This window comes from Coregonus clupeaformis, unplaced genomic scaffold (genome assembly GCF_020615455.1).
Source record: "Coregonus clupeaformis isolate EN_2021a unplaced genomic scaffold, ASM2061545v1 scaf0010, whole genome shotgun sequence".
In the NCBI taxonomy this organism is placed as follows: Eukaryota; Metazoa; Chordata; class Actinopteri; order Salmoniformes; family Salmonidae; genus Coregonus; species Coregonus clupeaformis.
Genome location: NW_025533465.1, coordinates 1,603,872 through 1,630,767, shown reverse-complemented (window position 1 = coordinate 1,630,767; position 26,896 = coordinate 1,603,872). Strand labels below are relative to the sequence as shown.

General features: G+C 42.7%; 1 long non-coding RNA gene across 1 annotated transcript; it reads right to left on the bottom strand.

Annotated features, from left to right (window-relative positions):
- Positions 1-2,511: 2,511 nt before the first annotated feature.
- LOC121551160 lies at positions 2,512-26,236 on the bottom strand. Its single transcript, XR_005997037.1, has 3 exons — positions 26,000-26,236; positions 12,288-12,738; positions 2,512-3,842 (listed from the first exon to the last, which is right to left on the bottom strand). It is a non-coding gene; the product is annotated as an uncharacterized LOC121551160 (long non-coding RNA).
- Positions 26,237-26,896: the final 660 nt, after the last annotated feature.

The window sequence follows — 26,896 nt, the reverse complement described above, 5'->3', positions numbered from 1 at the left end:
ACGTACGGCCCGCGGGCCGAATCAGGCCCGCAAACGGGTTTAATCCGGCCCGCGAGATGATAAAAAAAAAATATATATATATATATATATATATATATATATATTTTTTTTAAGTATAAAAATGCGCTGCAATTTTTCAATAAAATAAACTGCTGTTCCAATTGCGTCCACTGGATGGCGCAATAGCAATTGTGTTAAGCAAGCAAACTGTTTATACCGGGGCAGAGCAAGTAGGTCAAGCACGTGCAGCCAATGAGCTACTTTGTTTTGCCCGCGATATTTATTACGGCTTCTACTTATAACATTATGTGCTTTGGCACCCTCATTGCCCCAATATGTCTCTGTCAAAAAAGAGAAAAGTGGACGCAGAGTGTTCCAAGAAAAATTGTCATCCTATTTAATCACGGAATTGAATGGGAAAGCTGTATGTTTGGTGTGTTCAGAGCATGTTGCAGTGCTGAAAGAATATAACCTTTGTCACCACTATGTGAGTCTTCATGCCGACAAATATGACAACTTTCAAGGACAGCGGAGATGAGAGAGGGTGAATGAACTGTTGGCGGGTCTGAAGAAACAGCAGTCTGTGTTTACTCACAGCCGAGACATCAGTGACGCTGCAGTGAAAGCTAGCTACCTCATTGCTAATGAAATCGCAGTGGCTTCAAAACCATTTAGTGAAGGTGAATTTGTAAAAACATGCATGATGAAGGCAGCGGAGATTGTGTGCCCTGAAAAGCGGCAGGCTTTTGCAAATATCAGCCTGACAAGAAACACAGTTGCAGACAGGATTTCCGATCTTTCAGTGGATTTGGACAGCCAGTTGAAGCAAAAGTAAAGTCATTTATTGCGTTTTCGGTTGCAATTGATGAAAGCACAGACATTACAGATGTTGCACAACTGGCAATTTTTTCATCCGCGGAGTTGATGACACATTGACCGTCACCGAGGAGTTCGTGGAGTTGGTGCCGATGACAGATACAACGACAGCAGCTGATATTTTTACCGCACTCGTCGGCGCGCTGGACAGGGTCGGAGTGGACTGGTCCCGCGCTGTCAGCCTGGCTACAGATGGTGCGCCCTCAATGATCGGGAAAAAAGCAGGCGTTGTGACAAAGTTCAGAGAGAAAGTGCAATCTGCAAATGGAGGACGTGATTTTTGACTTTTCACTGTATTTTGCACCAGGAGGCTTTGTGTTGCAAGTCATTAAAGATGGATAACGTCATGAAGGTGGTCATCCAAACTGTTAATTTCATCCGATCCAGAAGCCTGAATCACCGTCAGTTTGACAGCCTTCTCAGAGAGAAAGACCACATCTATGGCCTGCCATACCACACTGAGGTAAGATGGTTAAGCCGAGGTGCTGTGCTGAGGCGTTTCTTTAATTTACGAGAAGAAATTGAACAGTTCATGGAAGAAAAGGGCAAACCAGTGTTAGAATTTCATTCCGCAGAATGGATGCCGGACCTTGCATTTATGGTGGATTTTACAGAGCACCTGAATAACTTGAACAAACAGCTGCAAGGGCGCAACAAAGTTGTCACGCAGTATTATGACAGCATACGTTCTTTCAAGTTGAAGCTGTCATTGTGGGAGACGCAACTTGCCGGTGGTGATGCAGCTCACTTCCCCTGTCTGAAAAATGTGTGCGCGACCCAACATGTGGCAGACATGAAGCGGTTCAAAGATAAAATAACTGGACTGTTACGGGAGTTTGAGCAACGCTTTCAGATTTATGTTTATATGTTTTTATGTTGATGTGCTATTGTTTTTAATTGATTTTATTTTATTTGTATAATTAACCTATTCTTGACTCTGTGGTTCTTGCACTTGTTTGGGGAACAGGATTTCATTATTTTTATCTACATTTCTGCCTGAGAAATGACACCCTGATATAGTTCTGTGATCTGTGAAACAGTTCTGTTAATCACTGAGGCATTGTGTGTTTGTGTGTTCTTTTTCTTTAGAATTTTCAAATAAACTTGACGTGTTTTATGATTAATAGTGATGTTGTGCTTGTACTATTTTGGACACACTGTCCTCAGGCTCCAGCTTTATGTTGTATGTTGATCGTATTAATTCAAAGAAAACAATCTGAAGTTGTTGTTTTTAAGTTATATATACCATGATTTTTCCGGTCCGGCCCACTTGGGAATAGATTTTCCTCCATGTGGCCCCTGAGCTAAAATGAGTTTGACACCCCTGGGCTAGACCCTTTTTGTAAATAGAAGGCCCTGGGCTAGAGATCCAGTGACAGAGAGAGTGGAGTGCTGAAAGAGTGAAGGGAGACAGATGACACCGGTGAAAGTAATCCTATGGCTAACAATCAAGGGCTTCAAAGATTAACCAAACATGAACTGCTAATGAGAGCAGATTAAACACCACTCAGTCGTGCAAACAATCACGTCCTTGGGAGACATAATGCAATCACATGCAATGGAAATATAAAATGTAAACTACTTCAGAATTGTAAAAACAGTAATAGGATTTTTACAAATGCTATTTTTGTTATCTAACACTTTATTGATCGTGAAATATTGCACACAGTAGCACGTGTTTTATTGACATTCAGTTTAACATTTAAGGGAAATACTGTTTCCCTTCCTGAGGTTTCATGGTCATGAGTGCAGGCAACATTCAAAACTCACCCTACAAAAACTATGTGTGAGGGGAGTGTTTTGCCATGCCCACTGTTATCGGTATGCCTAGAGAACGATACATTAAGTCCTTATGGCATGTAGTCACTTATTCCATAAAGGCTGCGTTTAGCTAAATTAGGAAAACAGTATGCTATACAGTCCATTATGGTACAGTACAGTACAGTGGTAAAGTACACTGCTTATTCCATAACATCTGCTTTCTGCTAAACTATTTTAATTCCTCAGATTGCCACATTGACCTTTGGTCATACCACAGATGTCTCCACTGGGCATGTGTTTTTATAATTACATTTAAAATGCTGAATGCCTGCTCTGTGCACACAGCCCTGTAGAATAACTGGCAGATAATTGACACCAAAGTGCTGCCTGGTTGTCTTACCATGTTTCTATTAGCACTAAGCAGTGGAATTAACAGGTCGATTCTTATCAGTTGTGACTAGATAGGCTACAGGTAAGGACGGAAGTGACTTTTCGTAGCAGGTTAGGAGAGCCTTTTAGCTAACCCTAACCCTTTTCATACAGTAACCTTAATCTAATTACCCTAACCTGCTAAGTTAATTTTCTTAACCTGCAGCGTAAATTCTACTAACCTGCTACGAAAAAGTCACTTTCGTCCGTAGCTGTATACCATCTAGTCAAAACCATTCTTATCCTTTTCTCCTGGTGCATGATGGGAGGCTGCTGTGACTACCATAGTCAAGGCTGTCAAACAGATTACATTTCAGACAAAATCACACTCAAATTGCCGGTAACACATCCTTTACACACATTGTCCCTCCTATTTTCGCAACATGCATTTCTTTAGCGTAATTAAATCCATTAGATCATGATAATAATAAGTGTGAGGGTAGCTATTTTAAGGAAGCTATTCTAGCCTCATGCTACCAAATGTATCCAGTGAATGTGTTACCTTACTGCTGTGCCAATTGTGGGTGTCCATCTCAGTAATGTTAAACAATGAATCTAAAGCACTACTAGCTGGAGGGCAGAGTAGATTTCAAGACACTATCTGAATCTTTGGGTGTGTGCCAACAGGAACAGTGAACAACTGTCAAGTTCAGGGGAAGAATAGGGAATAGAGAGTGGATTGTGTGATGTCACTGGCAAAGAGGATGGAGGTCCTGGATAGTTGTCATCCGGCCCAGGAGAAGGTTGTGGATCGGCAGGCTGAGGAGAACGTGTTTCTGAGGAAAAAGAAGAAAGGAGATGAGAGTCAAAACTATGACAGAAACACAGACATCCATAGCCTTGGCAGTGGCCTGAGGAATTAGGTGTTTGGGACTTGATTGGATTTCAGGAAGATCATCTAGAGGAAGTGGTCAGCAACTGAGAAAGAAAAGGCCCCTCCCAGCTAAAGTACTGTATATCATTAAATTATAATGTAACGAGCATTACATGTCCTGTAGAGACTAAGGGAAATAGTTATTTTGCCCAGTAGGGTCAGAATTTATGATCCATGAGATCCCTCTGCAATAGACACAATCTTGAGAGAAGACGGTACTCAATTGTGTCAGAGAAAGGTAAGTGGGTATTCACTGTGGCTGAATGAAAGGAGATGGGATGAAAGGAGTAAAATAAGTCAGTCTAGTGGCTGATGGAAAATAACCACATAATGTCAGGGGTCACTGAATGGGCATAATTAGGTAACATGAGGGAACAGGTTTGTTAGTGCATAATGATGGGTGGTAAGGCAACTGTGTCAATTGTGTCTGGATGTGTGACAAGAAATGCAGGTTCTGCAGGTGTGAAGGGAGCGGGAGAGTTCAAACTCACACGCATGCACACATTATTACATGCCAATTGCCATCAAACTCAGATAACAATACATGTAAGTAATAATAGCTCTGAAATAACTGTCTCACTATATCACAAGCAGGAAAAAACTGACTTACAAAACAGCCAAGCCAAAATAAGAGAATGATGGGTAAACACCGCTTTTTCTTATGGTCATTTGATAAGAAGCTGATTTGCGTTAGTTCAGAAAATGAAATGGAAGGGTCACTTGTGAGCAACGCAACACCAAACTCCATGTTCAATTGCGTTAGCCCACTCTCTGAATATAGAAGGTTCTGTTAGTAGCTTATGTATGTTTCATTAGCTCAACGGGGTACTAATCAGTAGCCTTAGTTTATTGCAAGTACCAATTAACTTGTAAAAGAAAAATTGAAACAATTATAGAATTGTAATGAGGACAAATTAATCTGGAACATGCTGACTTCATCCATAATGAAATTAGATTAGCAGTTTTAGCAAAGTGGCCTACTTGTTTGGACCTGGGGCTTGATGCTGACAACCCCAAGGTTGTGAGTAAAATGTCCACAAAAGCTGTATATAAGGAACATGTATGTTAATTGTATGCTAAATTACCGTTTTATTATTGTAAAAAGAAAGGCCAAAGGCCAGAACGAGACAAAGCTATCAAAATATGTGAAGGCCTTGTTGTACCGGTGAGGAACACAAGATGGCATCATTGTTTTCTTATAGTAACAGGCAGCAGCTCTGAAGGAAGTCGAGGCGTTTATTGTCGTCAATGACTCCTGTGGTTGTGAAATTCGGCAAACGATGTAAGTGAATATAGCAAAGAAACAAATTATATATCATATTTACCAAACTTCTTTGCTCTTTTTACCCTCATCCCAAAGGAATACATTCTGTGTGTATATTCAGTTTATGCAACATTATGTAATATTCGGTTATTAATGTAAAACAGTTGGAATGAGATGTGTAGCAGTACAGATTTTGTCAGGTCTCTGTGTGTGGGGGCGTGTGTGGAGGCGTCTGAAAGGGAAGGCGGTAGAAGGTGCCATAAATTGTACTGTGCCATGCACAATCTATTTCATGCAACACCTACACACACAACTAACTAACAGAAACATGCACACACACACAACCAAGCACACATTCATATAAAGCATAAAGCACAAATATTGCACACAGGCCACATAGACACAGACACACACACACACAATGACCACAAACAACATCTCAGCCCATACATTTGCCCTGACGAATGTCAAGCAAAACTTAGTCAGAACTGTCACAAGGCCTGCCATACCCAGTTTAAGGGCAGCCATCAGACGAGGCGTGATGTGTTCTCTAAGCAGCTGGGCTCTGGTCTGTTATGACTCTCACTGCCACATCTGTGGAGCAGCACATCTGGCCTGAGATGACTGCTCTCCATCCTGAAGACACCCACACACCTGTCAAGCTGGCTTACCTGGAGCCCAACTCCCCGGGGTGAGGCTGAGCAAAGGCTACTTTACGTCCCAGGGGCTCTAGCTACATCTACTAGTCTCAACACTGGTGCAAAACACCTGCAGATACTCCAGTCCAGACACTGTGGTGAATGTAGGTCAAGTATAGAGTTCAAAAGCACTGCCAGTGTTTGGTTTACATTCTAAATGTGAACCGTGAACATACATTGTGTACTGTTTATGCACTTTAGTTAGTTTTATCTGTATCTGGTGAATGTGCAGGTTTGACCTGGCTGACACACTGCTGTGCTATAGTCTGCCCATCTTGGTTGAATAACCAGTGAACAAAGAGGAAACTCTATCCAGGAATAAAGAACATATTCATGAGGGTTCCTGACCAACAAGCGAATACTTTATACATGTATAGTAATGTTCACTTCTTTATCAAATGACTCACCCATCTGTCCCATGGTCTGTCTCCCCGTGCTCTCTCTCTCTCTCTCTCTCTCTCTCTCTCTCTCTCTCTCTCCCTCTCCCTCTCCCTCTCTCTCCCTCTCTCTCAATTCAATTCAATTGAAGGGGCTTTATTGGCATGGGAAACACATGTTTACATTGCCAAAGCAAGTGAAATAGATAATAGACAAAAGTGAAATAAACAATAAAACAGTAAACATTACACTCACAAAAGTTAAAAAATAATAAAGACATTTCAAATGTCATATTATGTCTATATACAGTGTTGTAACGATGTGCAAATAGTTAAAGTAAAAAATTGAAAATAAATAAACATACATTTAGGTTGTATTTACAATGGTGTTTGTTCTTCACTAGTTGCCCTTTCCTTGTGGCAACAGGTCACAAATCTTGCTGCTGTGATTGCATACTGTGGTATTTCACCCAATAGATATGGGAGATAATATCAAAATTGGATTTGTTTTCGAATTCGTTGTGGGTCTGTGTAATCTGAGGGAAATATGTGTCTCTAATATGGTCATACGTTTGGCAGGAGGTTAGGAAGTGCAGCTCAGTTTCCACCTCATATTGTGGGCAGTGTGCACATAGCCTGTCTTCTCTTGAGAGCCAGGTCTGCCTACGGCGGCCTTTCTCAATAGCAAGGCTATGCTCACTGAGTCTGTACATAGTCAAAGCTTTCCTTAATTGTGGGTCAGTCATAGTTTTCAGGTATTCTGCCACTGGGTCTAATTGTGTTGCTGTCCTGGGGCTCTGTGGGGTCTGTTTGTGTTTGTGAACAGAGCCCCAGGACCAGCTTGCTTAGGGGGCAGCTTGCTTAGGGGACTCATCTCCAGGTTCATCTCTCTGTAGGTGATGGCTTTGTTATGGAAGGTTTGGGAATCACTTCCTTTTACGTGGTTGTAGAATGTAATGTCTCTTTTCTGGATTTGGATAATTAGCGGGTTTCGGCCTAATTCTGCTCTGCAGGCATTATATGGTGTTTTACGTTGTACACAGAGGATATGTTTGCAGAATTCTACATGCAGTCTCAATTTGGTGTTTGTCCCATTTTGTGAATTCTTGGTTGGTGAGCGGACCCCAGACCTCACAACCATAAAGGGCAATGGGTTCTATAACTGATTCAATCATTTTTTGCCAGATCCTAATTGGTATGTCGAATTTTATGTTCCTTTTGATGGCATAGAAGGCTCTTCTCTCTCTCTCTCTCTCTCTCTCTCTCTCTCTCTCTCTCTCTCTCTCTCTCTCTCTCTCTCTCTCTCTCTATCTCTATCTCTCTCTCTCTCTCTCTCACTGTGTTTCTGTGTGTCTGTCTGTGGGTCCAACTGTCAGTAACTCCAGTCTCTCTCTCACTGCACTCAGCCACTAAAAATTATTGACGCTAATTAACAGAGATTACACAGCAATTAGCAGACGATTAATCACTCACTTATTAGTTTAGCCATGCAGACAGAGGAAAGAGGGGAAAGATAAAGAGAAAGAGAGATATAGAGTGGAGAACAAGGAGAGACCAAGAGAGATGGAGAGGGAAGAGAGAGGCCCTCCTCTTGGCAGAGCAGCTCACATAATGATTTCACACTGCCTTCTGTTTCACATAGCTTCAGGAGCAAAACAATGCCTTGCTGATGAATACAGGTCTGCTGAGTATACGTGTGTGTGTTTTTTGCATGTGTGAGTGATTGTGTTGAGTAGATACTGTACGTGTTTGTGTGTCTGTAGGTGGGGGTGTGATAGAGTGACTCTGAGTGAGAGAGTGTGAGTTTGGGCTTGTGTGAGTGTGTGTGTGCAGGCGAGCAGCGGGAGTGTGTTTGTGTTAGTATCTGTGGTAGTGTAGTGTGTTGGTGCCAGAGGGGAGAGGTTGAGAAGGAGGAGTGTGAAAGAAGAGGTTGAATATCTAAATTATTATTTGGCCTACTCTTTTCCATCCTCTCTCTCTCTCTCTCTCTCTCTCAGCTCCCCTCTGCCCCCCACCTCTCCTCGTCAGCAGGAGGGGTCAAATGTTATTCCCTCCTCGTTGGCATGGTTGCCAATCACCTCACATTCGGTAGCAACCGTTGCCACAGCAACCCAGAGATCCCGTTGCCAGGCACTGAGCGCAATGCATGTGATTGTAACTTATTTATTTAATTATATCTTTATCTATTTGTTCATTCTAAATGCATCCAATCACTCTCACACACGTATGAACATGCACACACACACATAAAAGGATGCAAACTATTTTCTCTCTTCCACTCTCTTTCTGTCATACACACACTCACAGCCCACACACATACACACTCACAGCCCACACACATACACACTCACAGCCCACACACATACACAATCATATACACACACATACACAATCACAGCCCACACACACACAGTTAGTTTACATTTACATTTCCCACAGGTGCAAACGTGCGAGTCGTCGGATGACAAATAGTGATTAACATTGCAATAACGGTCATAATCTCCATGGCTCTCTCCTGGCCTTCTGTTCCCCTCCTCTAATCTACCACATCTCATAACAGCTCCTCCATGATAAAGACAGGGTCCTAATGAGAGGGCTCTTATTGCACAGTGATGTCCTCCCTGCCGCCGGCTGCTCCCGCACACAGCCCTTTGTTTGTCTAGATAAATATTACAGGATAATTGTAATGGAGTGACCCATCCAGGGCAAATTACCGCTTTCACCACCCAGCAAATCCAAGACACACTTATTTATTCCAAGTCTTTTGTCTCGGTTCTGTTTGCTCACTGGGATGGTTATTAGGAGAAGTGTACAGAGAGACAGGCTGCAGTGAGACTTGTCCTGTGTTGTCGCTGAATGTGAAGGATATACAGTAGCATACCGGCTTCATCACAGATGTAGACACGGTAGGTTTCATTTGTGATGTGCCAGTGTCAAGAGCATGCAAGATGCACAGGCAATAAACGTGATCAGTTGATATAGCCAAAATGGAAAAATAGAAAAATAGTAAATATGACATTACTGTAACATTGTTGAGTGCAAGACCATGGGAGTGGAGGGAATAACAGTGTGTGCAATCTCTTTAGCTTTTCTTGATAACCTGAATACCTACTGTATGTAACTAAGTAAACAAACCCAAATCTTGGGCCTCTTACCCGCCAGGTCTATAGTCTACTTTCCATTACATGGGGTCAATTTGGAATTTGGTTTATTAGGGACAAATTAAGTTATTAAAATGATTAATCAGGGGGGCTTAGAGATCAAGTTCTATCATTAATTAAAGCATAGAGGAAGAGACTGAAATAAAGAGTCTGGAGGCTTGTGCTAACCTTAGGCCAGCTGTCTATCTCTCTCTCACACACACACACACACACACACACACACACACACACACACACACACACACACACACACACACACACACACACACACACACACACACACACACACACACACACACACACACACACACACACACACACACACACACACACACACACACCACCCTGAGAGAGAGGAGCTCATGTCAGTGCTGTCTCTAGGGGCTCCTGTGGAGAATCCTCTTGGCTGAGTGTTTCCAGTGTTTAGTACAGATTCAGTGACTCTGTCAAATACCCTTTACATGGATGAGACTCAGCATCCTCCCACTGTGAAATCGAGGGATTTACATAATCTTATTACACCCGATTAAAAAAACACTAAAATGAAAACCACCATGGTGAGAAGTTATTGATTTGACCACCCTACACAACCCTAATAGTTCTCTTCTGCTTGTCCATGTACAGGTGCAGTTAAAACAAGTGGAGGTATAAAAAAGAAAATGGGACAGAAAATGAATGTACATGTACAGTGCCTTGCAAAAGTATTCAGACCCCTTCGATTTCTTCGCATTTTATTGTGTTACAAAGTGGGATTAAAATTGTCATTTTTTGTCAACAATCTACAGAGTCCTCTGTAGCTCAATTGGTAGACCATGGCGCTTGTAACGCCAGGTTAGTGGGTTCGATCCCCGGGACCACCCATACATAAAAATGTATGCACACATGACTATAAGTTGCTTTGGATAAAAGCGTCTGCTAAATGGCATATTATATTATTATTATTGTAATGTCAAAGTGGAAGATTTTGGATTTTTGTTTTATTAATACACATTTTATAAATACAATATAGTCGTTGCATAAGTATTCAGCTCCCTGAGTCCATACATGTTAGAAACACCCTTGGCAACAATTACAGCTGTGAGTCTTCTTGGGTAAGTCTCTAAGAGCTTTGTACACCTGGATTGTGCAATATTTGCTTATTATTCTATTTAAAATTATTCAATCTCTGTCGAGATGTTGGGGATCATGGTTTCACAGCAATTTTCAAGTCTTGCCATAGTATTTCAAGCAGATTTAAGTCAAAACTGTAACTTGGCCATTTAGGAACATTCACTGTCTTCTTGGTAAGCAACTGTAGTATAGATTTGGCTTTGTGTTGTAGGTTATTGCCCTGCTGAAAGGTGAATTCCTCTTCCAGTGTCTGGTGTAAAGCAGACTGAAGCAGGTGTTGCTCTAGGATTTTGCCTGTGCTTAGCCCTATCCCATTTATTTTTATCCTGAAAAACTCCCCAGTACCATGCTTGAAAATAAGGAGGCAGTTACTTAGTAATGTGTTGTGTTGGATTTGCCCCAAACATAGGGCTTTGCATGAAGGGCAAAAAGTGTATTTCTTTGCCATGTTTTATTTTGCAGTATTACCGTTGTGTCTTGTTTCATACAAGATGCATGTTTTGGAATATTTTGTATATTTATGTTTTTCTATTTATTCTGTCATTTAGGTCATTATTGTGGAGTCACTATAATGTTGTTGATCCGTCCTCAGTTCTCTCCCAGTACAGCCATTGAACTCTGTAGCTGTTTTAAAATCACCAATGGCCTCAAGGTAACATCCCCAATGGCCTCATGGTAACATCCCTGAGCAACATCCTGCAGCTCAGTTCAGAAGGACAACTGTATCTTTGAGGTGTCTGGGTGGTTTAATACATAATGCACAGCATAATTATGAACGAGACCATGCTTTAAGAGATATTCAATGTCTAATTAGTTTTTTATAAAAATTAGAAAAGCTCCCTGGTCTTTGTAGTTGAATATGTGCTTGAAATTCAATACTTGACTGAGGGACCTTACAGATGTTGTATGTATGGGGGACAGAGGAAAGGTTAGTCATTTAAAAATCATGTCAACCCCTATTATTTCACACAGAGTGAGTCCATTTAACTTTTATGTGATTTGTTAAGCCACATTTTACTCCTGAACTAACTTAGGCTTGTCTAAACAAAGATACTGAAAACTTATGCAACTACTATACTTAAGTTATATTTTTTTGTATAAAAAAATACATGTTCTTCCACTTTGACATTACAAAATATTTTGTATATTGTTGACAAAAAATGATAATTAAATCAATTTTAATCCCACTTTGTAACACAATAGAATGTGAAAAGTTCTAAGTACTACTTTTGCAAGGCAATGATACTGTTTTGTCAAATGTCTAAGTTTGGATGTGCGTTACGAAAATATATTTTCGTAACGCACAAATACACCAGTTCACACACACATCTTTGGTTGGAATGCTTGTTAAGTCTCCCACACCATTCAGTATAGACTGTCCTTCCCTGTTGCCCTGCCTCAACCTGCCCGTCTGACTGTCCCTGTACCTCCTCCAGCCAGCCTGGCAAACAGCATCCAGGCTGAGATTTATCTTTGTGCTCTAATGCATTCAGTCCATGCTCCTACCTGCCCGTCTGGATATTGGATTTGCTCTTTGGCTGTGACCTTATTCGCCACGAGCCACAGGAGCTGCTGCTGGACCTCTGTTGTGTGGTGTGGTGTCGCCCAGGCCCACTTCCTCACAGACTCTTATTGGATTCCCCATTCACCACGCACTGCCTCTGATAAGGGCAACTGTCAAGCGGAGGAATAATCAGAGCAAAAAAGGGATGTGATGTATGGCTGGGAGGCGCTTACCTTCTGAAGAGGACGTCTGGTTGGCGCCCAAGGTACCGGTCACAACACAGCTCAGAGAGAGAGTGTTGGGCAGCGTTGAGGCACACCCCTTCTTCTTCTAGCCTGCTTGGATCAACACTGAGGGTCCATATAATGTAGAACATTTAAAACAAATGATAGTACAAAAATGAAGATTGATCTACTGTATGTCTATATGACCCCAGAATGAAAGGTTGGTTGAGGAAAATGGCTTCCACTCAGCTACGCGTATTCTCAAGCAATAACATCGACATCTGTATTATCAACCCAAGAATACCCGTGGTCGAGACGGGAGCAAACGTTCCGGCCACTTTCTCCCCTCCATCTTCTCTCCTCTCTTTCCTCTCCCCATCCCCCTATCCATGCTCCATTACAGTGGAAGAGAGGTGGAGGGGTGGGCGAGGCTTCATTTACCACTGAAATTGTCCAGGTCCTAGAGAGAAAAAGGAAAACAAGACAATTTGCAAAGGAAGAATCTTCTTTCAGTTTGGAGTAGTAATATGGAATTAACAGTCAATGAATGAATAAGTCTCCTGTATCTATGTCTTCTATATGTCTATATCTCCTGTATCTATGTATTCTATATGTCTATATCTCCTGTATCTATGTCTTCTATATCTCCTGTTTCTATGTCTTCTATATGTCTATATCTCCTGTATCTATGTCTTCTATATGTCTATATCTCCTGTATCTATGTCTTCTATATGTCTATATCTCCTGTATCTATGTCTTCTATATCTCCTGTATCTATGTCTTCTATATGTCTATATCTCCTGTATCTATGTATTCTATATGTCTATGTCTCCTGTATCTATGTCTTCTACAGTATATCACAAAAGTGAGTACACCCCTCACATTTTTGTAAATATTTGAGTATATCTTTTCATGTGACAACACTGAAGAAATGACACTTTGCTACAATGTAAAGTAGTGAGTGTACAGCTTGTATAACAGTGTACATTTGCTGTCCCCTCAAAATAACTCAACACACAGCCATTAATGTCTAAACCGCTGGCAACAAAAGTGAGTACACCCCTAAGTGAAAATGTCAAAATTGGGCCCAATTAGCCATTTTCCCTCCCCGGTGTCATGTGACTCGTTAGTGTTACAAGGTCTCAGGTGTGAATGGGGAGCAGGTGTGTTAAATTTGGTGTCATCGCTCTCACACTCCCTCATACTGGTCACTGGAGGTTCAACATGGCACCTCATGGCAAAGAACTCTCTGAGGATCTGAAAAAAATAATTGTTGCTCTACATAAAGATGGCCTGGGCTATAAGAAGATTGCCAAGACCCTGAAACTGAGCTGAAGCACGGTGGCCAAGACCATACAGCGGTTTAACAGGACAGGTTCCACTCAGAACAGGCCTCGCCATGGTCGACCAAAGAAGTTGAGTGCATGTGCTCAGCGTCATATCCAGAGGTTGTCTTTGGGAAATAGACATGAGTGCTGCCAGCATTGCTGCAGAGGTTGAAGGGGTGGGGGGTCAGCCTGTCAGTGCTCAGACCATACGCCGCACACTGCATCAAATTGGTCTGCATGGCTGTCGCTTCTTCTAAAGATGATGCACAAGAAAGCCCGCAAACAGTTTGCTGAAGACAAGCAGACTAAGGACATGGATTACTGGAACCATGTCATGTGGTCTGATGAGACCAAGGTGAACTTATTTGGTTCAGATGGTGTCAAGCGTGTGTGGTGGCAACCAGGTGAGGAGTACAAAGACAAGTGTGTCTTGCCTACAGTCAAGCATGGTGGTGGGAGTGTCATGGTCTGGGGCTGCATGAGTGCTGCCGGCACTGGGGAGCTACAGTTCATTGAGGGAACCATGAATGCCAACATGTACTGTGACATACTGAAGCAGAGCATGATCCCCTCCCTTCGGAGACTGGGCCGCAGGGCAGTATTCCAACATGATAACGACCCCAAACACACCTCCAAGATGACCACTGCCTTGCTAAAGAAGCTGAGGGTAAAGGTGATGGACTGGCCAAGCATGTCTCCAGACCTAAACCCTATTGAGCATATGTGGGGCATCCTCAAATGGAAGGTGGAGGAGTGCAAGGTCTCTAACATCCACTAGCTCCGTGATGTCATCATGGAGGAGTGGAAGAGGACTCCAGTGGCAACCTGTGAAGCTCTGGTGAACTCCATGCCCAAGAGGGTTAAGGCAGTGCTGGAAATGATGGTGGCCACACAAAATATTGACACTTTGGGCCCAATTTGGACATTTTCACTTAGGGGTGTACTCACTTTTGTTGCCAGCGGTTTAGACATTAATGGCTGTGTGGTGTTATTTTGAGGGGACAGCAAATTTACACTGTTATACAAGCTGTACACTCACTACTTTACATTGTAGCAAAGTGTCATTTCTTCAGTGTTGTCACATGAAAAGATATACTCAAATATTTACAAAAATGTGAGGGGTGTACTCACTTTTGTGAGATACTGTATATGTCTATATCTCCTGTATCTATGCCTGTAATAGTATTAAAATACAGTAAGTATCCCATATCTAGTCCATATCTCATATCTAGTCCATATCCAACACAAGTACCAGACAGAGTGTGGGGTGAGTGAAAGGCCAGCTGAACGTGATGTAACTGCAAGCTCACGTGTGCTGTCACCTTGTCACACCACACCAGTGCACAATAAAGTTGCCAGTTTTTGAATTCCCGGCCCCTGACTGAGAGTAAGCTGTGAGGCTTGCCATCCCTGTCCCTGCCTTTATCAGTGAGAGCCACAGTCACACACACATCTGAAGGAGTGTGCTGCCCCCGCAGCGCCGGGAGCACAGGCCCCCACGCTGAACACATGAGAGAAACGGAGAGAGAGCGCACGCGAGAGAGAGAGAGAGAGAGAGAGAGAGAGAGAGAGAACGCGTAAAGGAGGGAGCAGGGAGTGAGTGAGAGATATGTTTATTGGGACAGGCAGACTGTAAACTTAAAGGGCCTGCTATCGCCTGGCTTTGGACTGGCGTTCTGAGCTGTGATTGGCTGTCGGTGGAGATAAGGAGACTTCACATCTTCCTGCCCTTGCTTCCTCAAGGGGTTGGAATCAAACCCAGAAAACACTGCTCGGCACTTCTCTACTAAAAGGCGAGCACATGAAAGGAATGATTCCAGCTCTATTATTCTAAACACCTCTGCATGTGACATACCACACGTTTGGAGGAGTGAAAAAAGGAAGACAGAAAGCCCTGAAAGGGTTTAAATGGGAAGATGTTGGTAGGAGTCTGATAGCGTCCTTGTGGTTCCAAGGTTTGAAATCCAAAGCTGTCTTTTTAGCTCCGCTCCCTCTTTAAAACTGCCTTAGGCTCTCACACAGGAGAGTGAATTAAAGGGAAGGATGGAGAGGGGCATTCTCCCATATCCCAAACCCCAATGGGATGTAGCTAGTACTGTAGCCCTGAACCAAAGATGTAATCTATAAATGTACATGATGATGTGTACATCATGGAACATACTGTATGAGGTATACATATGGGCCTTTACGACATATACTTTAGGCTACTGTTTATATGATTTCTATTTATGCCTATATGTCTATACTGTATAGAGGTATATACAATATAGTGTCTATGCTGTGAACAGGACAGAGCTGTCTAGCTGGTCAGAGCTATCTAACAGGACTACATCCTGGGTATTGACACCTAAAGTAGATGAGGAGAAACAGACCTACAGCTATACGCCTATCTACCACTGACAGTCTGTGGGATTCCAGGAGAATCAGTGCCACTCCAAATCAGCTCCCCACTACGCATCACATCAATTATTCACTATATTTATCCATGCAATTTGATGTCCGCTCCCCTCTAAAGCTCCTAACAAATTGCGGAAGCTGCTAATATGGCTTCTGGGTCTCTGTCTCAAATCACCACACAACATACAGTATGCTCAGAGGCTATGGGGGAAAGGCTGTAACAAGCTAGCTTGGCAGTATGATAGTATTCAATACCCACTGGGCACAGACGTCAATTCAACATCTATTCCACGTTGGTTCAACATAATTTCATTAAAATGACGTGAAAACAACGTTGATTCAACCAGTGTGTACCCAGTGGGTAGTCTCTTATATGATTACCAAAAGTGATTTTTCTTCGTAAAAAAGTAGAATAACTGTTGACCAATGTGACTAATGAATAGTATGCTGCTGTATGTATGCAAATATGAAACCTGTGGAGCCTTTACCAACACAAAAAAATTTGACAACCTAGCGGCCCTTCCCCCATCAGTTTAAACGCACAATAACACAACTTCGTTTTCCTCTCCACCAAACCGGCATTTAGCATGACCCAAGCCGAGGAGCCAGGGAAGCCAATTATCAAACAGATGTCAATGTATGTTTTACAATACTAAGGGGAGCCAATTACCACACAGATGTTTTGTTTTCACATGACATGATGGTGCCGACAGATACGGTCACCCTGTTTCTAGCTCCTAGCCAACTTTGCAGTATTTGTTTTATTTTTTGTGTTATTTCTTACATTATTCGCTCAGAAAGTTTCTTATATTATTACCTACAGCTGGAAATAACTTTTGGATATTAGATTGGTGGTCACTCAACAGAAATTAGAGTGAAATTCGGCTTCCCTCACCTGGATCCTTTGTTTGAACTTCCCGAGGCAGCTCTATTCATCCCGGGGGCTGCACCAAAACGTTGACGCCAAAGAAGAGTGGGGCCCTAGTCAGGAGTGGGGCCCTAGTCGGACTCAGACGGCGTGCATCCCATCCACTGCTTCCGAGTATATTACTTGCTAACGTTCAGTCCCTGGACAATAAAGTAGACGAGCTCAGGACGAGGATCTCCTTCCAGAGAGACATCAGGAACTGTAACATACTCTGTTTTATGGAATCATGGCTCTCCTCGTCCATTCAGTCAGGCTGGGTTCTACGTCCATCGCGCAGACATGAAGAACGAACTCTCCGGGAAAAAGAAAGGCAGCGGGGTTTGTTTCATGATTAACAACTCATGGTGTGATTATGGTAACGTACAGGAACTCAAGTCCATTTGTTCTCCTGATCTGGAAAACCTCACCATCAAATGCCGACCGCATTACCTCCCGAGATAATTCATCGTCATCGTCACTGCCGGTCATCGTCAAACCCCCCCCCGGTACAAACTGGAAACCGTATATCATGAGGCCGCATTTAGATTAGCTGGGGACTTTAATAAAGGACGTCTGTGAAAAAAACGCTACCAAAATTCTATCAACACATTTCCTGTGCTACACACGCAACACAAACCCTGGATCATTGCTACTATTACATTTACATTTTAGTCATTTAGCAGACGCTCTTATCCAGAGCGACTTACAGGAGCAATTAGGGTTAAGTGCCTTGCTTAAGGGCACATCGACAGATTTTTCACCTAGTCGGCTCGGGGATTAGAACCAGCGACCTTTCGGTTACTGGCACAACGCTCTTACCCACTAAGCTACCTGCCACTAAGCTACCTTACAGCCATCCCTTCTGGGATGGCTGTAAGGCCCTCCCCCGCCCTCGCTTCAGCATATCAGATCACGTCTCCATTCTGCTCCTCCCCACCTATAGGCAGAAACTTAAACAGGAAGCTCCCGTGGTAAGGACTGTTCAACGTTGGTCTGACCAATCGGAATCTATGCTTCAAGATTGTTCTTATTACGTGGACTAGGAAATGTTCCGGGTCGCCTCTGAGAATAGCATCGACGTGTACACTGACTCGTTGTCGGGGTTCTTCAGGAAGTGCATAGAGGATGTTGTTCCCACTGACGATTAGAACTTATCCAAACCAAAAACCGTGGATAGATGGCAGCATTCGTGCAAAAGTGAAAGCGCAAACCACCGGCAAGGTGACAGGAACATGGACGTGTACAAACAGACCAGCTACGACCTCCGTAAGGCAATCAAAGAGGCAAAATGACAGTACAGGGACAAAGTGGAGTCGCAATTCAACGGCTCAGACACGAGACTTATGTGGCAGGGACTCCAAACAATCACGAATTCTAAAAGGGAAACCCAGCCACAACACGGACACCTTCTTTGGCTGCTTCGAGGCAAACAAAATAGAGTCACCGACACGGGCCCCTGGCGCTTGTGAAGACTGTGTGCTCTCATTCTCAGTGGACAATGTAAGTAATTTAAGCATGTTAACTCTTGCAAGGCTGCCAGCCCAGACGGCATCCCAAGCCACATCCTCAGAGCATGTGCAGACCAGCTGGCTGGAGTGTTTACAGACATTCAATCTCTCCATATCATACTCTGTTGTCCCCACTTGCTTCAAGATGTTCACCATTGTTCCTGTACCCTTGAAAGGGAAGGTAACTGAACTAAATGACTATCACCCTGTAGCACTAAGTTCTGTCATCATGAAGTACTTTGAGAGGCTAATTAAGGACCATGTCACCTCCACCTTACTTGACACCCTAGACCCACTACAATTTGCATATCGCCCCAACAGATCCACAGCGACACAATCACCATAGTGCCCTCCAAGCTCATCACTAAGCTCAGGGCCCTGGGTCTGAAACCCTCCCTGTGCAACTGGGTACTGGACTTCCTGACGGACCTACCCCAAGTAGTGAAGGTAGGCAACAACACCTCCACCACGCTGATCCTCAACACTGGGGCTCCACAGGGTTGCATGCTTAGCCCCCTCCTGTACTCCCTGTTCACCCATGACTGCATGGCCAACAACGATGAGACAACTTACAGGGAGGAGGTGAGAGCCCTGGCGGAGTGGTGCCAGGAAAATAACCTCTCCCTCAACTTCAACAAAACGAAGGAGCTGATCATGGACTACAGGAGACAGCACAGAGAGCATGCCCCCATCCACATCGTAGGGGCCGCAGTGGAGAGGGTCAAAAGCTTCAAGTTCATCGGCGTACACATCACTGACAACCTAAAATGGTCCCTTCACACAGACAGCGTGGTGAAGAAGGCACAACAGCGCCTCTTCAACCTCAGGAGGCTGAAGAGATTCGGCCCCTAAGACCCTCACAAACCTCTACAGACGCACCATTGAGAGCACCCTGTCGGGCAATTGCACCGTCCATAACCACAGGGCTCTCCAGAGGGTGGTGCGGTCAGCCCAACGCATCACCGGGGGCACACTGCCTTCCCTCCAGGACATCTACAGCACCCGGTGTCACAGGAAGGCCAAGAAGATCATCAAGGACCTCAGCCACCCGAGCCACGGCCTATTTACCCCGCTACTATCTAGAAGGCTGAGACAGTACAGGTGCATCAAAGCTGGGACCGAGAGACAGAAAAACAGCTTCTATCTCCAGGCCATCAGACTGTTAAATAGTCACCACTAGCCTTAGTCACTGTTCTAGAGACTGCTGCCTTATGTACATAGTCATTGAACACTGGTCACTTTAATAATGTTTACATACTGTTTTACCCAATTTATATGTATATACTGTATTCTAGTCACTGTATTCTATGCCCTCCCAGGCCCACCCATGGCTGCACCCCTGCCCAGTCATGTGAAATCCATAGATTAGGGCCTAATGAATTTATTTCAATTGACTGATTTCCTTATATGAACTGTAACTCAGTAAAATCTTTGAAATATATTTTTGTTCAGTATATATACAGTTGAAGTCGGAAGTTTACATACACCTTGGCCAAATACATTTAAACTCAGTTTTTCACATTTCCTGACATTTAATCCTAGTAAAAATTCCCTGTCTTTAAGAATGTGAAACGTCAGAATAATAGTAGAGAGAATGATTTATTTCAGCTTTTATTTCTTTCATCACATTCCCAGTGGGTCAGAAGTTTACATACACTCAATTAGTATTTGGTAGCATTGCCTTTAAATTGTTTAACTTGGGTCAAACGTTTCGGGTAGCCTTCCACAAGCTTCCCACAATAGGTTGGGTGAATTTTGGCCCATTCCTCCTGACAGAGCTGGTGTAACTGAGTCAGGTTTGTAGGCCTCCTTGCTCGCACACGCTTTTTTCAGTTCTGCCCACACATTTTCTATAGGATTGAGGTCAGGGCTTTGTGATGGCCACTCCAATACCTTGACTTTGTTGTCCTTAAGCCATTTTGCCACAACTTTGGAAGTATGCTTGGGGTCATTGTCCATTTGGAAGACCCATTTGCGACCAAGTTTTAACTTCCTGACTGATGTCTTGAGATATTGCTTCAATATATCCACATAATTTCCCTTCTTCATGATGCCATCTATTTTGTGAAATGCACCAGTCCCTCCTGCAGCAAAGCACCCCCACAGCATGATGCTGCCACCCCCGTGCTTCACGGTAGGGAGGGTGTTCTTCGGCTTGCAAGCTGTCCTTTTTCCTCCAAACATAACGATGGTCATTATGGCCAAACAGTTCTATTTTTGTTTCATCAGACCAGAGGACATTTCTCCAAAAAGTACAATCTTTGTCGCCATGTGCAGTTGCAAACCATAGTCTAGGCTTTTTTATGGCAGTTTTGTAGCAGTGGCTTCTTCCTTGCTGAGCGGCCTTTCAGGTTATGTCGATATAGGACTAGTTTTACTGTGGATATAGATACTTTTGTACCTGTTTCCTCCAGCATCTTCACAAGGTCCTTTGCTGTTGATCTGGGATTGATTTGCACTTTTCGCACCAAAGTACGTTCATCTCTAGGAGACAGAACGTGTCTCCTTCCTGAGCGGTATGACGGCTGCGTGGTCCCATGGTGTTTATACTTGCATACTATTGTTTGTACAGATGAACGTGGTACCTTCAGGCGTTTGGAAATTGCTCCCAAGGATGAACTTGTGGAGGTCTACAATTTTTTTTCTAAGGTCTTGGCTGATTTCTTTTGATTTTCCCATGATGTCAAGCAAAGAGGCACTGAGTTTGAAGGTAGGCCTTGAAATACATCCACAGGTACACCTCCAATTGACTCAAATGATGTCAATTAGCCTATCAGAAGCTTCTAAAGCCATGACAACTTTTTCTGGAATTTTCCAAGCTGTTTAAAGGCACAGTCAACTTAGTGTATGTAAACTTCTGACCCACTGGAATTGTGATACAGTGAATTATAAGTGAAATAATCTGTCTGTAAACAATTGTTGGAAATATTACTTGTGTCATGCACAAAGTAGATGTCCAAACTGACTTACCAAAACTATAGTTTGCTAACAAGAAATGTGTGGAGTGGTTGAAAACTAGTTTTAATGACTCTAACCTAAGTGTATGTAAACTTCCGACTTAAACTGTATATATATTCCTGTCTCTGACATTACTCGTTCTGATATTTCTTAATTTCTTAATGATTTTTGTTTTTATTTATTTATTGCTAGGTATTACTGCACTGTTGGAGCTAGAAACACAAGCATTTCGCTGCACCTGCAATAACATCTGCAAATCTGTGTACGCAACCAATAACATTTTATTTTGATTTGATCCTCCACTCTCTCTCGCCTTTTCCCAGCATCGTCTCTGTTCAGGGCCCTCTGAGGATATCCCTAGCCCCCCCCTCACACTGCTTGCCAAATGGAGAGGCTGAGGTTGTCAATTAGCATAGTGGGAGAGGGGGAGGGGGAATTGGAGATGATGGGGGGATGTTTGGGAAGGTGGAAGGGATGGAGGAGGGTTGGAGCACAGATCAGAACCAAGGACAGCTCCCAGTGGAGAGATCTGTGCTGGTGTGCTGGTTTACTAAATGGATGTCCCGCTTGTTTGGCTTTTAGAGAAACACACACACACACACAATTTCCCTCTCCTTTTCTATTTTCCCTTGGTTTCTTTTATTCCTCTCTGTTCTCGTCTCCTTCCTTAGAGGAGGTACACTCCCAGACACAGCTTCAAGCCCAGTCCAAAAACAGATGAGCTGGAACTCTATGTCTCTCTCTGCTCCTTGATCAATATTAATTTAATGGACAAGGATTGAGTTCAGGGAGTTCATGCTGGCCAGTGTGCCTATGGGCAAACCGACTGCACACTGAGACTGACACACATGCTCACACTCACACACACTCAACACGCATATGCATACACACACATGCGCAAACACACACACACATACACACACACACACACACACACACACAATGTTCCCTGGAAATGCTACTAATTCAATCCAATTCAGTCTATAGGCAGTATGTGTCCCAAGCTCATATGACAGACATTTGAGTAATAATTCACACATTATTGAATTATGTATCTCACTAGTGGGTAAACCTATAGGATAAACCTTGGATGTTTTATTGATGGGCTAAAATTGATCGATTGACTGAAACAAAATACCTTGCCTGCCTCAAAGAAGTTAATTTAAATATACAACATAAAGACTGAAATGCAAGATATTTACAAATAGTGATCAAGTGATATAGAAAATTCACAACCCAAAAATGTATGCAGGACAAATGTAAATAGTTACCGTGTTTATAAACAACTCTAAATAAGATTGTGGAAGAATACGAGTGACACATTAATCCCTTTCTTTTTAAAGAAATTATGTTAACCATGTAGCGACCAAATTCCATTTCATAAGACACTTCTTTGTTTAAAAGCTTGAATCCTTAATTGAAACCATAGAAAGGGACACCCCGCCTCAGTTTTGGTAAAAAGTTGAAGGATGGGCCTGGGGAAATGTTACCACTCTCAAATTCATAGTCAGAGCTATGGATGCAAGGGCTGACCATCCATGATATCAAAACGATCGTTTTAACCATGTTTTGTGTTTTTGTTGCTATACAGTGTTTGTTTGCATTCACTTTCCAAACATTGGAGTAAAACAAGCTTATATTTTGGTTTCTGATGGGGTAGGCCCTACGACAGCTGAAGCTCATAAGGCATTTATGAGTTACATTCTTCAAGAATCAATGGGTCACAGGAGGTTGGTGGCACCTTAATTGGGGAGGATGTACAGTGGGGCAAAAAAGTATTTAGTCAGCCACCAATTGTGCAAGTTCTCCCACTTAAAAGGATGAGAGAGGCCTGTAATTTTCATCATAGGTACATGTCAACTATGACAGACAAAATGAGAAAAAAAAATCCAGAAAATCACATTGTAGGATTTTTTATGAATTTATTTGCAAATTATGGTGGAAAATAAGTATTTGGTCAATAACAAAAGTTTCTCAATACTTTGTTATATACCCCTTGTTGGCAATGACACAGGTCAAACATTTTCTGTAAGTCTTCACAAGGTTTTCACACACTGTTGCTGGTATTTTGGCCCATTCCTCCATGCAGATCTCCTCTAGAGCAGTGATGTTTTGGGGCTGTCGCTGGGCAACACGGACTTTCAACTCCCTCCAAAGATTTTCTATGGGGTTGAGATCTGGAGACTGGCTAGGCCACTCCAGGACCTTGAAATGCTTCTTACGAAGCCACTCCTTCGTTGCCCGGGGGGTGTGTTTGGGATCATTGTCATGCTAAAAGACCCAGCCACGTTTAATCTTCAATGCCCTTGCTGATGGAAGGAGGTTTTCACTCAAAATCTCACGATACATGGCCCCATTCATTCTTTCCTTTACACGGATCAGTCGTCCTGGTCCCTTTGCAGAAAAACAGCCCCAAAGCATGAAGTTTCCACCCCCATGCTTCACAGTAGGTATGGTGTTCTTTGGATGCAACTCAGCATTCTTTGTCCTCCAAACACGATGAGTTGAGTTTTTACCAAAAAGTTATATTTTGGTTTCATCTGACCATATGACATTCTCCCAATCCTCTTCTGGATCATCCAAATGCACTCTAGCAAATTTCAGACGGGCCTGGACATGTACTGGCTTAAGCAGGGGGGACACGTCTGGCAATGCAGGATTTGAGTCCCTGGCGGAGTAGTGTGTTACTGATGTTAGGCTTTGTTACTTTGGTCCCAGCTCTCTGCAGGTCATTCACTAGGTCCCCCCCGTGTGGTTCTGGGATTTTTGCTCACCATTCTTGTGATCATTTTGACCCCACGGGGGTGAGATCTTGCGTGGAGCCCCAGATCGAGGGAGATTATCAGTGGTCTTGTATGTCTTCCATTTCCTAATAATTGCTCCCACAGTTGATTTCTTCAAACCAAGCTGCTTACCTATTGCAGATGCAGTCTTCCCAGCCTGGTGCAGGTCTACAATTTTGTTTCTGGTGTCCTTTGACAGCTCTTTGGTCTTGACCATAGTGGAGTTTGGAGTGTGACTGTTTGAGGTTGTGGACAGGTGTCTTTTATACTGATAACAAGTTCAAACAGGTGCCATTAATACAGGTAACGAGTGGAGGACAGAGGAGCCTCTTAAAGAAGAAGTTACAGGACTGTGAGAGCCAGAAATCTTGCTTGTTTATAGGTGACCAAATACTTATTTTCCACCATAATTTGCAAATAAATTCATTAAAAATCCTACAATGTGATTTTCTGGATTTTTTTTTCTCAATTTGTCTGTCATAGTTGACGTGTACCTATGATGAAAATGACAGGCCTCTCTCATCTTTTTAAGTGGGAGAACTTGCACAATTGGTGGCTGACTAAATACTTTTTTTCCCCACTGTACTTGTGATAATGGCAGGAGCAGAATGAGTGGTTTCCATGTGTCTGATGCCATTCCATTCGCTCCGTTCCGGCCATTATTACGAGCCATCCTCCCCTCAGCAGCCTCCTGTGCAATGGGTATATATAATTAATTTAAAAGTAAAAAAATTGATGTAGCAACTAAGGATTCTAGCTTTAAGACTCAATATACTGTTAAGTTTTAGGTGAATGAATATCATTCAACTGCACGTTGCATTGTGCATTGGGTTGCCACCTACTACACTTATTCAATATGGATAGTCCTGTTTCATTTGGGGAATTATTTTAAACCAAATGACAAACCTTTAAAAAACAAAGGGGCCCAATAGAGAAAAATCACAAACAAGCAACACTTTAAACTGTAGGCCTATTGATCAAAATAGCTTAATTTCTCATTTTAGTTGACTACCTTTTCCAAAGGTTTAGGTTATTGAGTGTTTATTTTTTATTTTTGTAATTTAATTTGGGGGGGTGGATCAGCTTAATATTGCAGATAGATTGTATCTTCTATCAATGTAATTGTCTGCATCACTTCCAATCCCCCATGTTTTTTTATATATATACTCCCCTTTATTACTTTTCAACCCCGCCATCCTTTCCCTACTTGAAGTAAATTAGTGAACAACAATGAGTGTTTTAACTATATCAACTTCTATTTACAAACAATAACTTTAGGCTACTGTAAAAACAAACAGACATGGTAAAAGTAAATAATTGGCAATACAGTAGGCCTCTCACTCTCAACATGCATTCATAGTAGTCACTCGTGACAGCTCGAGCTGTCCATTGAGGAATACGAATTAGGAACGAGGTAGTCTACCAAGTCACGTAGGTCTATCTCTGACTGCATAGACTAGCCTTTATAAAAAAAAGTTGGTCCTTTGAGATCAAACAGTTACATTTCAGATAAGTAAAAAGGAATAGCATAGCTTGGCTTTGTGATGCGCTTCAAACACTGAGCGCTTTTTCCACTTGATGATGGAGGGCTATCCTTTACCGTGGCCCAACAAGTATTTACCATCACGTGTAGCATAGATATCAACCAGCGAAGAGTTATGTTGCTTACTGTATCAATGAAGTTCAATTGATCACGAATGTTTGGTTAAAAATATGATAATTTCAACCAATTTATGCATCCTCATGGGTTTCGTAAATGTAAGCCACTGGGCTATTTTGTCGGCAAGAGGAGAAAATATAAAGCATTACCAAATATTACATTCAGATGTCATATACTCACCCATTGTTTTTAGTCCTGCCAGTTTCCCCTACTCAAGTAGACGACACGATGTTGACAATGTATTGGAAATATCTGATAATCATACCCGGGAGAAACGCCCCCTCCAACTCTCTCTCTCCCGCTCTCTTGATCTTACTCCATCCCAATGCCTCTCCCTTTTAGAAAAAAAGGAGAAGAAGAAAGATCGGAGAGGCAGAAGCCACACGCTTACACCCTTTTTCCTTCGTTATCTCTCTCTCTCTCTCTCTCTCTCTCTCTCTCTCTCTCTCTCTCTCTCTCTCTCTCTCTCTCTCTCTCTCTCTCTGCCTCTGCCTCTGCCTCTCTCTCTCTCTCTGTTTCTATCTCGCTTATACCCTCCCATTGTTGAGATTCAAACGTGGTCAAAGGGGCGCGGCGGAGGCGACTCAAGATTGGGAGAGAACTAAATTCATGCTCACACATCATCATGATGGTGATGCATAGCCTACCGATCAAGATAATGAGAGTTATAAGTGCCAAAAAGAGCTGGTGATGACTTCTGTGATTGTGTCATAATAGCCCAATAATAATAATAATAATCCAGTGAAGTCTAATGCCTACCATTTTATTGTAATCAATCAACTGCCTTCATTGTATTAAACAATGGTGCTAAAAATGCAGGACAATTATTCAAATGTAACCTTCAGAAAAGTGGTCAAATTATAAAACTGCACACCAGGGACACTAATTACACCAGTGCCAGGTTGCTAAGAGACCTCCCTCTTTGAGCCGTTTGCCCTAAACATGACCGTGGTGTGCGTTAATTAACTTAAAAAAATTACAGATGGTCCTGAATTTAAATTCAGGGCAGACTGATCGACATTTCTGTTATAAATTCATGCCCCACCTCGCCTTTGCACTACAACATGGTTATAAAAC